Source organism: Dermacentor silvarum, chromosome 4 (genome assembly GCF_013339745.2).
Source record: "Dermacentor silvarum isolate Dsil-2018 chromosome 4, BIME_Dsil_1.4, whole genome shotgun sequence".
NCBI classification, from domain to species: domain Eukaryota; kingdom Metazoa; phylum Arthropoda; class Arachnida; order Ixodida; family Ixodidae; genus Dermacentor; species Dermacentor silvarum.
Genome location: NC_051157.2, coordinates 187,017,137 through 187,031,901, shown reverse-complemented (window position 1 = coordinate 187,031,901; position 14,765 = coordinate 187,017,137). Strand labels below are relative to the sequence as shown.

The following is a 14,765-nucleotide window of genomic DNA, read 5'->3' as shown; positions in this document are numbered from 1 at the left end:
CCGACGCATATTCGGTAGGACGATTACCAATATAGTTAACGCTAAAGCAAGTTTATTGTAACCCTTTAAAAACTAACAAGCGCATAGCAGCTGCGCTGTCAAGCCGCGATCCCAAGTAACGCAAAATGTTGCCGTAACGTTTCTCTGAATGTGCACAAATGTCGGCGTATAACGTTGCCTACATGCGCTAATGTCCTCTTTTTTGATCGCCAGACAACGTTGGGCCGTAACGTTGTGGAGCGTTGAGCAGCACATTCATGGCGTTACATAACGTTAATAGAACTTCCTGGCACGTAATGTGGATGTTGCCTTTTGTCACTTAGCTTTCAGGCAACGTACGTATTTGACGTTCAAGCAACACTCAACTGACATCGAAGATATTCGTAGACATACATCACAGCAGTGCTCTCAGCATGACATCTGACAGCACTGCAAACCCTTAAATTTATATTTGCTTGACAGATATTTACTCTAGTAGTTTTCATGTTGCAGATGCATGAAATGTGAAACAAGAATTAGTGAAAAACAGCGTTTTTTTACGTATATATCTTGTGTAGCTTACCAAGATATCTGTGTACAATCTTACCTTGTGGTAAGATACACTATATACGTAAAAGAATGCTGTTTTCACCAGTTCTTGTTTACATTTTCATGCATATACGATATGAAAACTACTAGAATGCAGTATCTGTCGAACAAATATAAATTTAGGGGTTGCGGTGCTGTCAGCCGTGTAATGCTGACAGCACTGCTGTACGGGCAGCCCATCTGTCTTGCACTATATGTAGTACCAACGCGCCCTAAGCCAGAATCTTTAAAGTGTTTCACATGGTGGTTTGCCTGACTTGTCTTGCTGTTGTCCATAGCACAGCATATAAATGCTAACTGCAAGTAAAAGTGCACAATGCAAAGCTGCAAAGTGGTTCATAAGAACAATTTTTCATTTTGCTATAACAGCAAGAGAAGCAGCATGCACGTCCAATGTGCAGAGGTTCTCGTATAAGGTTCTCGCAGCAGGAAGTAAACATATTCCACAAATGTTCATTTCTATAAACATATCATTTAAGCTTAGACCACAGAAAAAAAATCAGTCTTGCTTCCGACTTACTGCTCTAAAAATCATGTGTCGGTAGCTGCATGTGCTTTCAAGAAATTGCATAATAGTCAACATCAGCTGCTAAGAACAAACGCTAGTAAGTAGGAATTGTTTGTGCAGGAGGAATATGTGATGGTTGAATATGCACCCATGAATATGCATTGGTCCACCTTAAATAATAGTGAATGCCATAGACAAACCTGGTTATAATATCAAACCATGCATTATTTACCGTCTGCTTGACATAACTTGCACCAACATGACGGCCTCATGTTTTCTTTTTGTTTGATACCAAATATGTCTTCATACATTTAACGGCCAATAAAAGTTTTCTTGAGTAGAGCTGAAACTACATTAAACCTTCAGGACCATTAGGCCTAGGTTCACGTAATTTTCACCAACATGACGGTCTCATGTTTTCCTTTTCTTTGATACAAAATATGTGCCTATACTTTTACCCGGCCGATTAAAAAAGGTTTCCTTAACAGCTGAAACTACATTGTAACTTCCTCAACATCGCGCCTAGCTTCATGTAACTTGCACCAACATGACGGCTCATGTTTTCCTTTTGTTTGATAGAAAATATGTCTCCATATGTTTAGCGGCCGATTAAAAATAGGTTTTCTTAACAGCTGAAACTACATTATAACTTCCGCAACTTCACGCCTAGCTTCACATACTTGCACCAACATGACGACCTCATGTTTTCTTTTTGTTTGTTAACAAATATGTCCCCATACGTTAACGGCCGATTAAAAAGCTTTCTTGTTTAGAGCCGTAAGTACATTATACCTTCCGGACCATTAGGAATTCCTTCTCGTAGTTTGCACCAACATGACGGTCGCATGTTTTCCTTCGTTTGACACCAAATATGTCCGCGTACGTTTACCAGCCGATAAAAATTTTCTTGCTTAGAGCCGTAACTACATTATAACTTCTGGACCCTTAGTCTAGCTTCACGTAACTTGCACCAACATGACGGTCTCATGCTTTCTTTCGTTTGATATCAAATATGTCCCCATACGTTTAACGGCCGATAAAAAAATGTTTAATGATTAAAGCCGATACTACATTATAACTTCAGGACCATTAGGCGTAGCTTCACGTAAATTGCGCCAACCTGAGGCCTCATGTTTTTCCTTTTTTGAGACAAATATGTCCCCTACGTTTACCGGCCGATTAAAATGTTTTTCTTGATTAGAGCTGAAACTACATTATAACTTCCAGGAATTAGCTAGCTTCACGTAACTTGCGCCAACCTGACGGCCTCATGTTTTCCCTTTTGTTAGATACAAATATGTCCGCATACGTTTACCGGCCGTTTAAAAAAAGGTTTTTTTAACAGCTGAAACTACATTGTAACTTCCTCAACATCGCGCCTAGCTTCATGTAACTTGCACCAACATGACGGCCTCATGTTTTCCTTTTGTTTGATAAAATATGTCCCCATATGTTTACCGGCCGTATAAAAAAGGTTTTCTTAACAGCTGAAATTACATTATAACTTCCGCAACATCACGCCTAGCTTGACATACCTTGCACCAACATGACGACCTCATGTTTTCTTTTTGTTTGTTAACAAATATGTCCCCATACGTTTAACGGCCGATTAAAAAATCTTTCTTGTTAGAGCCGTAAGTACATTATACCTTCTGGACCCGTAGGCCTGGCTTCACGTAACTTGCACCAACATGACGGTCTCATGGCTTTCTTTCGTTTGATACCAAATGTTCCCATACGTTTGACGCCGATTTGAATAAATGTTTTTTGATTAGAGCTAAACTACAATATAATGTCCAGTCTATTAGGCTTAGCTTCGCGTAACTTGCACGAACACGACGACCTCATGTTTTCCTTTTTTTGATACAAAGTATGTCCCCATACGTTTACCGGCCGTTTAAAAAAAAGGTTCTCTTAACAGCTGAAACTATACATTGTAACTTCTGCAACATCACGCATAGCTTCACTCACGTAACTTACACCAACATGACGGCCTCATGTTTTCCTTTTGTTTGATAGCAAATATGTCCCATATGTTTAGCGGCCGATTAAAAATAGGTTGTCTTAACAGCTGAAACTACATTATAACTTCCGCAACTTCACGCCTAGCTTCACATAACTTGCACAAACATGACGACCTCATGTTTTCTTTTTGTTTGTTAACAAATATGTCCCCATACGTTTAACGGCCGATTAAAAATCTTTCTTGTTTAGAGCCGTAAGTACATTATACCTTCTGGACCCGTAGGCCTTGCTTCACGTAACTTGCACCAACATGACGGTCTCATGGCTTTCTTTCGTTTGATACCAAATATGTTCCCATACGTTTGACGGCCGATTTGAATAAATGTTTTCTTGATTAGAGCCTAAACTACAATATAACGTCCAGTCTATTAGGCCTAGCTTCACGTAACTTGCACCCACATGAAGGCCTCATGTTTTCCTTTTGTTTGATATTATTTATCTCCCCATACGTTTAGCGGCCGATTAAAAGAAAGTTTTCTTGATGAGAGCCGAAACTATAATATAACTTCCGGAAAATTAGGCCTAGCTTCAAGTAACTTGCACCAACATGACGGTTTCATGGTTTTCTTTCGTTTGATGCCAAATATCTCTCTCATACGTTTAACGGCAAATTAAAAGTTTTGTTGATTTCAACCGAAACTTTATTATAACTTCCGGACCATTAGGATTCCTTCTCGTAATTTGCACCAACATGACGGTCGCATGTTTTCCTTTCGTTTGACACCAAATATGTCCCCGTACGTTTACCGGCCGATAAAAAAGTTTTCTTGCTTAGAGCCGTAACTACATTATAACTTCTGGACCTTAGGCCTAGCATCACGTAACTTGCACCAACATGACGGTCTCATGGCTTTCTTTCGTTTGATACCAAATATGTCCCCATACGTTTAACGGCCGATTAAAAATGTTTACTTGATTAAAGCCGAAACTACATTATAGGTTCCGGAACATTACGCCTAGCTCCACGTAGCTTGTACCAGCACGACTGCCTCACGTGTTCCTTACGTTTGATACGAAATATACCCTCATACGTTTAACAGTAGATTAAAAAAAAGTTTTCTTGATTAGAGCTGAAACTACATTATAACTTCCGGACCATTAGGTCTTGCTTCACGTAATTTGCACCAACATGACGGCCTCATGTTTTCCTTTCGTTTGATACTAAATATGTCCCCTTATTTAAACGGCCGATTAAAAAAAGCATTCTTCATTAGAGCGGAAACTACATTATAACTTCCGGACCATTAGGCTTAGCTTCACGTAACTTGCACCAACACGACGGCCTCATGTTTTCCTCTTGTTTGATACAAAATTGTCTCCATTATTTTACCGGCCGATAAAAGAAGGCGTTCTTAACTGCCGAAACTACGTTATAACTTCCGCAACATTACGCCTAGCTTCACGTAACTCGCACTAACATGACGGCCTTGTGGTTTCCTTTTGTTTGGTACCAAATATGTCCCCATACGTTAAACGGCCGATTAAAAAAAGCTTTCTTGCTTGAAGCCGTAAGTACATTATACCTTTTGGACCCTTAGGCCTGGCTTCACGTGCCTTGCACCAAATGACGGTCTCATGGCTTTCTTTCGCTTGATGCCGAATATGTTCCCATACGTTGGACGGCCGATTTAAATAAATGTTTTCTGATTAGAGCCTAAACTACAATATAATGTCCTGTCTATTAGGCTTAGCTTCGCGTAATTCGCACCAACATGACGGCCTTGTGGTTTTCTTTCGTTTGATACCAAATATGTCCCCGTACGCTTAATGGCCGATTTGAAAAAAAAAAATATATTGTTGTGTATACCTGAATGTACGTTATAACTTCCGGACCATTAGGGTTAGCTTCACGTAACTTGCACCCACACGAAGGCCTCATGTTTTCCTTTTGTTTGATACTAAATATGTCCCCATACGTTTAACGGCCGATTAAAGACACTTTTATGGATTAGACCGAAACTACATTATAACTTGCGAACCATTAGGCCTAGCTTCACGTATTTGCACCAACATGACGGTCTCATGGTTTTTTCGTTTGGTACCGAATACGTCCGCATACGTTTAAAGGCCGATTAAAAAGCATTCTCTATTAGAGCCGAAACTACATTATAAATTCCGGACCATTAGGCTTAGCTTCACGTAATTTGCGCCAACATGACGGCCACACGTTTCCCTTTTGTTTGATACAAAATATGTCCCCATACGTTTACTGGCCGTTTAAGAAATGGTTTTCTTAACAGCTGAAACTACATTATAACTCCGCAACCACGCCTAGCTTCACATAACTTGTACTTGCCCCAACATGACGGCCTCATGTTTTTCTTTTTGTTTGATAACAAATATGGCTCCGTAGGTTTAACGGCCAATTAAAAAAGTTTTCTTGGGTAGAGCTGAAACTACATTAAACCTTCAGGACCATTAGGCCTAGGTTCACGTAACTTTCACCAACATGACGGTCTCATGGCTTTCTATCGTTTGGTACCAAATATGTCCCTATACGTTTAACGGCCAATTAAAAAATGTTTTCTTGATTAGAGCTGAAACTACATTATAACTTCCGGACCACTAGGCTTAGCTTCACGTAACTTGCGCCAACCTGACGGCCTCATGTTTTCCTTTTCTTTGATACAAATATGTCCCCCATACGTTACTGGCCGATTAAAAAAAGGTTTCTTAACAGCTGAAACTACATTGTAAGTTCCTCAACATCGCGCCTAGCTTCATGTAACTTGCACCAACATGACGGCCTCATGTTTCCTTTTGTTTGATAGAAAATATGTCTCCATATGTTTAGCGGCCGATTAAAAATAGTTTTCTTAACAGCTGAAAATACATTATAACTTCCGCAACTTCACGCCTAGCTTCATATAACTTGCACCAACATGACGGCCTCATGTTTTCTTTTTGTTTGATACCAAATATGTCTCCATACGTTTAACGGCCAAATAAAAAAGTTTTCTTGAGTAGAGCTAAAACTACATTAAACCTTCAGGACCATTAGGCCTAGGTTCACGTAACTTGCGCCAACATGACGTCTCATGGCTTTCTTTCGTTTGATACCAAATATGTTCCCATACGTTTGACGGCTGATTTGAATAAATGTTTTCTTGATTGGAGCCTAAACTACAATATAACGTCCATCTGTCTATTAGGCTTAGCTTCGCGTAACTTGCACGAACACGACGACCTCATGTTCCTTTGTTTGATATAAATATGTCCCCATAGGTTTACAGGCCGATTTGAAAAAAAAGTATTCTTGTTTAGAGCTGAAGGTACTATATAACTTCTGGACCATTAGGCCTAGCTTCACGTAACTTGCACCCACATGAAGGCCTCATGTTTTTCCTTATTTTGATATTAATTATGTCCCCATACTTTAATGGCCGATTAAAGAAAGTTTTCTTGATGAGAGCCGAAAAACTATAATATAACTTCCGGAAAATTAGGCCTAGCTTCAAGTAACTTGCACCAACATGACGGTTTCATGGTTTTCTTTCTTTTGATGGCAAATATCTCTCCATACGTTTAACGGCAAATTAAAAGTTTTGTTGATTTGAACCGAAACTACATTATAACTTCCGGACCATTAGGAATTCCTTCTCGTAATTTGCACCAACATGACGGTCGCATGTTTTCCTTTCGTTTGACACCGAATATGTCTCCGTACGTTACCGGCCGATAAAAAATTTTTCTTGCTTAGAGCCGTAACTACATTATAACTTCTGGACCCTTACGCCTAGCATCACGTAACTTGCACCAACATGACGGTCTCATGGCTTTCTTTCGTTTGATACCAAATATGTCCCCATACGTTTAACGGCCTATTAAAAAATGTTGTCTTGATTAAAGCCGAAACCACATTATAACTTCAGGACCATTAGGCGTAGCTTCTCGTAACTTGCGCCAACCTGACGGCCTCATGTTTTCCTTTTGTTTGATACAAATATGTCCCCATACGTTTACAGGCCGATTAAAAAAATGTTTTCTTGGTTAGAGCCGTAACTACATTATAATTTCTGGACCCTTAGGCCTGGCTTCACGTAACATTCACCAACATGACGGTCTCATGGCTTTCTATCGTTTGGTATCAAATATGTCCCCATACGTTTAACGGCCGATTAAAAAATGTTTTCTTGATTAGAGCTGAAACTACATTATAACTTCAGGACCATTAGGCCTAGCTTCACGTAACTTGCGCCAACCTGACGGCCTCATGTTTTCCTTTTGTTAGATACAAAATATGTCCGCATACGTTTACCGGCCGTTTAAAAAAAGGTTTTTTTAACAGCTGAAACTACATTGTACTTCCTCAACATCGCGCCTAGCTTCATGTAACTTGCACCAACATGACGGCCTCATGTTTTCCTTTTGTTTGATAGAAATATTTCCCCATATGTTTACCCTGGCCGTATAAAAGGTTTTCTAACAGCTGAAATTACATTATACTTCCGCAACATCACGCCTAGCTTGACATAACTACACCACATGACGGCCTCATGTTTCTTTTTGTTTGATACCATAATGTCTCCATACGTTTAAACGGCCAATTAAAAAAGTTTTCTGAGTAGAGCTGAAACTACATTAAACCTTCAGGACCCATTAGGCCTAGGTTCACGTAAGTTTCACCAACATGACGGTCTCATGGCATTCTCTCTGCCCTGCCTTGTTCCAATAAAGACTGTCCTATATATGGCTCGACGCCAAAAAACATAATAAGAATTGTGCCTGCATTGACATATTTCAGAGTTCATTTCCTATGTTCAGTTCAGTTCAGTTCAGTTTATTGTCCTTAAAGACCCCCGGAGGGGGTATTACATAAGGGGTGGGTATAACATAGGTTCCACATTTGGTACACATCATTAAATATATGCAAAGTGATCAATCACACGCTGTTTGAACAAAGATGGGCAAGCGATGTTAACAATGCCAGCAGGAAGGCCGTTCCAGTCTTTAGCTGTTCGAGGAATGAACGAGGCGGAAAATGAGTGGTTCGGGCACGCGGGCGTGCGACTTGCTGCGGATGACTGGTGCGATGAGAGATGCGTGCCGCAGGAATGATGTATGGAGCATGATGAAGGGACACTGAAAAAGAACTTGTGAAAGAGCTCAAGACTAGCGACGCGTCGGCGATTAGATAGTAGTGTTAATCCGGATTGTGTTTAAGTGCAGAAATACTGACGTCATATGAATATTGTGAGTGAATGAACCTAGTGGCGCGGTTCTGAACAGATTCAAGTGAGGTGATAAGATATGTTTGGTGCGGGCTCCAAATGGCAGATGCATATTCTAGTTTTGGTCGAACAAGGGATTTGTAGGCAAGCAGTTTTACGTTTTTAGGGGCCTGACGGAGATTACGCTTTAAAAACCTAGTGTTTTATTAGCAGATGATATGATGTTAGAAATATGTTTATGCCAGGACAGATCATTGCATACGGTGATACCTAGGTAGTTATAGGACTCTACTAATTCGAGAGGCATGCTTCCGATTTGGTAAGAAAATATTAGGGGATTACGGCTACGAGTGGAAGACATAACTTTACACTTGTTTACATTAAGTGACATTAACCAGTCACCACACCATGTTAGTATAGCGGAGAGGTCTTTCTGCAGGGCTGTTTGATTGTAGGTGTTACGCACAGTGCGATAAATGACACAATCATCGGCGAACATTCGGATATTGCAGGACACTTGTGAAGGTAAGTCATTAATATATATTAGAAATAATAGAGGGCCAAGAACCGATCCTTGTGGGACGCCTGATGTTACTGGCACAGGGTTAGATAGATGATTATTTATAATGACAGATTGGGAGCGGTTACTAAGAAATTCAATAATCCAATTCAAAACATCAGGATGCAAATTAAGTCTTGTTAGTTTCAATATTAGACGTTGATGAGGGACTTTATCGAAGGCCTTAGAGAAATCCAGGAGGATTATGTCAGTCTGAATGTTACTGTCAAGGTTAGTGTGAACATCATGCAGGAAGATGGCCAGCTGTGTTTCGCAGGAGAAACCTTTGCGGAATCCGTGCTGGGCGGGATGGAAAAAGTGATTCGAGTCAAGAAAATTCATGATAAGAGAGTATATGACATGTTCCATGATTTTGCAAGGGACGCTTGTTAGGGAAATGGGGCGGTAGTTAAGAGGCGAGTTTCTGTTACCTGATTTGGGGACTGGAACGACCTTCCCGATTTTCCAGTCATCTGGAATGAAACCTGAAGAAAGAGACTGGGCAAATATCAAAGACAAATAGGCTGCAGAAATAAGCTTAGTGTTTTTTAAAATTTTTGAGTTAATTTCGTCCATGCCGGAAGATGATGAACACTTGATTTTATCGATGACCGCACAAATACCGTCTACATTGAAGGCAATGGGTGGCATTGACGAGTTTATACTATGCGATGACGAAACGGGAGGCGCATTAGATTCGTTAGTAAACACAGAAGCAAAGGCGGTATTAAACACGTCGGCGCAATCGGAATCATTAATAACTTTGTTCAATTCGTTAGTTATCTTAATAGTGCGCGTTTCGCTATTGTTTATGACTCTCCAAAATTGCCTCGGATTATTGATTAATAGGTTTGGTAGATCATTGTGATAAAAGGAGTGTTTGGCGTGACGCAGTGCGTCAACGTAGCTCTGTTCGGCTTCATAATATTTATCCCATGCGCATGGGCGCCCACTCTGTTTGGCGGCGCGATACAGGCGCTTTTTTTTTGTTTTCTAGGCGTTTTAGGGCTTTTGTGAACCATGGTTTTTGCTGAGAAGAACGAAAGGTGACTTTAGGAATAAATTTCTTTGTAAGTTCACTTAGTTTGTTTTTGAAGTGCGTCCAATTGCTGTTAACGGAATGATCGTGAAAAGTTGATTCAAATACAGGAAAGAAGGTATTCATAGCTTCAGTTATTGCTTCGTAATTTCCTTTGTCGTATAGACATATTGTTTTCTTAAAGGTATCCCGTGTTAACAAATTTAACGAAAACGTGGCATGGATGACTTTGTGATCACTGATCTCTGGCAAGTAACAAATGGATGAAAGGCTGTCAGGGTGGTCGGTTAGTATGAGATCGAGGACGTTAGCAGTTTGCTGCGAAATCCGGGTTGGTTCGGTTACTAGCTGAGAAAAATTAAAGTTAAGGCAGAAATCGACAAAATTTTTGGCCTCTGTGTGTCCGGATACCGAGAATGATTGTATGGTACGCCAGTCTATTTGCGGGAAGTTAAAATCACCGAAAAGCAGGATTTGCGCGTTTGGGCGGGTGGTTACCAGTTCGCTTATGACGTTGTTAAGTTGATGACAGAAATCAGAAGTAGCATTGGGCGGTCTGTAACAGATACCAAGTAGCACTTTTTTTGGAAAGGTATGGATTATCACCCATAGCATCTCAAGATCTGACGTAACGTTAAGTAGCGAGCATGGCAACTGCTCGCGAACAGCGACTAGTACACCACCACCACGGGTTCCTTCGCGGTCGTTCCGATAGAGGCAGAAACCGGGCAGGTCTGCTAGAACTTCGCTATCAGTAACGGCGCTGCTCAGCCATGTCTCAGTTAGTAATAGTATGTCACTACCGGTTGATAAGACTATGTTAGACACCAATTCACGCTTTGGGAGGAAACTGCGCACGTTGGTGTATATTATAGAAAGCGAAGCGCTATCTCTGCAGCAAGTCGGTGTTATGTTATTTTTCTGTTTGGGGTGATGTAGCTGCTATGCCACCTCTTTAACACTACTCGAGGCGGCATCAAAAGTATATTTTCTTGGACCAATGAACAAGGTCTTAAAGCGCAGAGAAAATGGAACGCCTTTACCTTTTGCGAACGCAAGGAGATGTTTTCGGGAATTTCGAACTGATCGAGAAAAGTCCTCACTAATACTGTAGTCAGTGCCTTTAAGCCTTCGGCCATTCGAAAGGATGTTTACTTTGGTTTTATGGAATGTAAATTTCGCTATGACGGGGCGAGAGTGATTGGGGGAGTGACGACCGATGCGATGTGCACGTTCTATTTCTTTTGGATCAATCATCAGCTGCAACTTATCGCGGCACAGATCCACAATCAATCTGTATGTATATATGTAGATAATCATGTTGTATGATTAACTGCAGTTTACGCTTCCTTGTTTTCTTTTCCCTTATATGTTTCTCTATCTCGCATTGTTTTCTCTTCCACATTTGTGTTCTCTGTACATTTTGTCTCGCATATTGCTTTTTAAGTGCACCAGTCAGAGGCCCTCTAGCTGTTTCAGGGCCCTATAATAAACATTTGATTGATTGGTTATTGTTACTGTAATATGAAATTGATCTTTAAATATGTACTAGTATATTAGTTTAGTTCAGTAGCTTTTGTGCAATATTATTATAGTGTGACAGTTTTTTAAAGCATCCATTAAGTGTAATAAAACGCTGTTTGCTTGATCATATGCATTGTGCCATTAATTTCTTCTGGGGTTTAATAATGGTTGGCTGCCATGTCCAGTGTTGTGCAATATATGGCACAGCAATTGTTACATGCCTCACATAACAAATTGAATGTCTTTCTCATTCGAAACATCATTGTAGGCTGAAAACAATAAACAAACTGGTATTTCTTTCCGTTTTTTTGTTTTTTTTTTTGTGGGGACTTGAAGTGTATAAATTTTAAAAATAACCTGTTTACATATATTTTTTTCATATTAGGCAAATGAGCTGCCCATACATTTGAATAAGTGCTTCAAGGCCTCCCGATGCGGTGTTGATGCTTCAAAACAACCTAGAAAAATTAAAGGTTCCATGGGAAAGATTATACAAACAAGAATCAGGAGACAAGCTACGAAACTGGTAAATTTTGGCTGTTCGAAATGTCTCTTTGTGAGCGCCACAAGTGTTTAAATTATTTATTTTTTTGCTGATTTTCTCAGAACCCACTTACGCGTGTCATTCATGCACCAACAAGCATAATTATATTTATAATACAGATTTTTCACTGATACTTTGCGTAGTTCCTACGTAGTTCTTAGGTAATTCTTACATAGTTGGCTGTGCAACGAACTACAAAAAAAAAGAGATCGTACGAGAGCTATCGATGTGACATGCCATGCTCGTGCAGGTGTTTGCAAAGTGATCTTGCAGACGACAACGCGAACGCAATCGCTGATGTCGATAGCTTGTGCAGTTATGTTCAAGGAAACCGTTGCGGCAGGCGTACATTCATTAATCAAACGTGTTTTTTTATATATAAAATAGCATACAGATCACTGACTTATTGTTTCAAGCTCAGTTTACAGAAGGCTGTTTTAGGCCGCACTTGGACAGTTGAAGACAAAATGGTCAAGCAACAGTGCACCGCAGCCGAGGAGCGAGCGCCGGCACGCGTCAGAGCTAGTATCCTGTGGTTGCGCGCCCTTTTCCTCCAGCCGACGCGAAGCGGCGCGTTCGCTTGTCGGCGCGCGCGGAAGCGTGCCGACGCATGCCTGTGGTTGGGGCTTAACGCCTAACCTAACCTAACCTAACGCTTGGGAGCGCAACCCGTCGTGGGGGCGTGCGTCGCGGGTACCAAGCACAAACTGGCGGCGCGTTGCTACGGTGTGACATCAGAGCTTCACCGGCGATGTTTAAGCCAATCGCGTTCAGCCGCGGTTGCTAGGCGTTGTGTATATTCACCACCGATACAGAGGCGCGTGCTCTTGAGGAACCGAGTTGCGAGGTCCGTTCATCACCGAACGCCAGCTCTTTGTGGCGCACGTGTGGTGGTCGCGCGAACGCTTTGTGGCGTCTAAATTTAGGTGTTGCGCTGTGTTACAGCGTTCGTCAGTACACTTCCTCAGCTGGCGCCCTCTATACCCTGTGGCAGCTGTGGGAGATAAGTATGGCGGCCGCTTTCCACGCCGGCACTACTGGAGACAACACACGTATGACGAATCGGCGTGTATGACTGGCCAACTATACGACCGGTATACAGATGTGCTGGTTGACAGCTTTATTCTATGCTGAATTACGCAATGAAAAGACAAACGCCATCTATGTATGCTCACTCAAACAAACATACGCCTTCAGGTTCCTCATTCAATTGAAAGCGCGAATAGATTTCTAGAGGCGTCCGGCTATTTACTGACAGTCATCGTCGATGTTTTCTACAGAATGTTTCTCTCTTTTTGGCACGTCTATAGCGTTGGTCCCAATAAAGTATGATATAATCACTCATTTTCTGGCCCCCTCCTTCCCCCAATATAATAATAGTAAGGCCCTACAGCATGAATACGTAAATTCTCCAGCCTCTTAAAAATGAGTAAGACCCGAAATGTTTGTGTACGTACTCATTTATTCAGTGTTTTATATTGTAACGTACACACAGGGGATCCTTTGTTCGAAACTTCCAGATCCATGAGGTGTGCAGCCTTGTCGTTATCCAGTCATCCATGCTTTTCCATTGTCCGCAGTCCAATTCTGCAAAATGACAGACATGTAAGTTGCTGCTAATTGATATGTAATTCCACATTTCTAAATTAAATTGTGCTCTAAAGCCAAAATATTACTCCATGGAACTTTACTGGTGATTTCCACTGTGTCCCCCTCAATCGCAAGAGGTGTTAACAAGAAATTTTAAAAGCTGGAAACGAATATTTTATTAAAGATCTCGTCTGACTCTTTTTGTGATGCCTTTACGTTTCACAGATATCGTAGTACAGGCGGCTGTTGTCGACTAATAAGACGACACACATGCATACATGTATTTGGCTAAGCGTAGTAATAACGATAATGAGAGTTTGTAAATAGCCCCGTCTATATTACACCTCACTGAACAGTACAAACTGTAAAAACGAACGTCTCCAATAGTTGCACAAATCACCCACTCCCACTTTGACACCGCTGCATTTCGGAGCTGCCATGAAGACAGTGGTACATTCGGGTAATGACCATTTGTGAGTGCTTTATAAATTATACGCGTTCCGAGATTCTAAAAGCCACTTGGTCAGTAACACTAGCTTCTGATACCTTCGCAAACTTCGCAATGCCATCTTGTTTTTCACCAGGCGTGATGATTTCACGCTTGAGATTGCAGAGGCGTTTTCTTTCAGCTTAAGCTTACCGTGTCTGTCTGCAGAGTCCGCATTCAGCCACAGGGAGGCTCCTCCTTAATATTCAGTAAGATCGCTTTCACTACAGTAGTGGATGCTTATGGTTATATTTCTTTTCTGCAGTAAACTGACATTCTTTAATTATTTGTCTGCTTTATAGTGCATTTCACGTGACATTATTCTTTCAATAATGTCGAAATCTGGACATAACTTCATAGTTTCATTTTATGCACACTGACCGGTGGTCACCCGTAGAATCCGCGTCCATATCCACGTCCAAAGCCGCGTCCGAAGCCGCCTCCGTAACCGCGGCCGAAGCCTCCTCCGAAGCCGCGCCCGCCTCCGTAGCCGCCGTAGCCGCGTCCGAAGCCGCGACCAAACTGCGCCTGGACGCACAGCAGGCCCACAACTAGGATGGCGATGAGCAGGAAGAATTTCATGGTGGCCGCAAGCGTTGTCCCTGGTCCTTGTGGTCAGCGACTGAAATTCAGCACCAAATAATCGCTGGTCGCGCCGCGCCCTCTTATATATAGGCGACCGCGTCTTGGCCGCGTGCCCTGTCCGCGCCGTTCTTCCTCGGCCAAGGTC

General features: G+C 41.5%; 1 long non-coding RNA gene across 2 annotated transcripts in view; it reads right to left on the bottom strand.

The window, feature by feature from the left end:
* LOC119450860 (uncharacterized) overlaps positions 1-14,765 on the bottom strand; it is a 49,964-nt gene that overhangs the window by 11,820 nt on the left and 23,379 nt on the right. Inside the window, exons 2-3 of one of the 2 annotated variants that reach the window (XR_005191529.2) lie at positions 14,417-14,657; positions 13,401-13,545 (exon numbers count right to left, since the gene is read on the bottom strand). The exons of the other annotated variant lie outside the window; for it this stretch is intronic. This is a non-coding gene — a long non-coding RNA (uncharacterized LOC119450860). Of the gene's footprint in view, positions 1-13,400; positions 13,546-14,416; positions 14,658-14,765 lie in introns of those variants that run through there. 2 annotated transcript variants of the gene reach the window in all.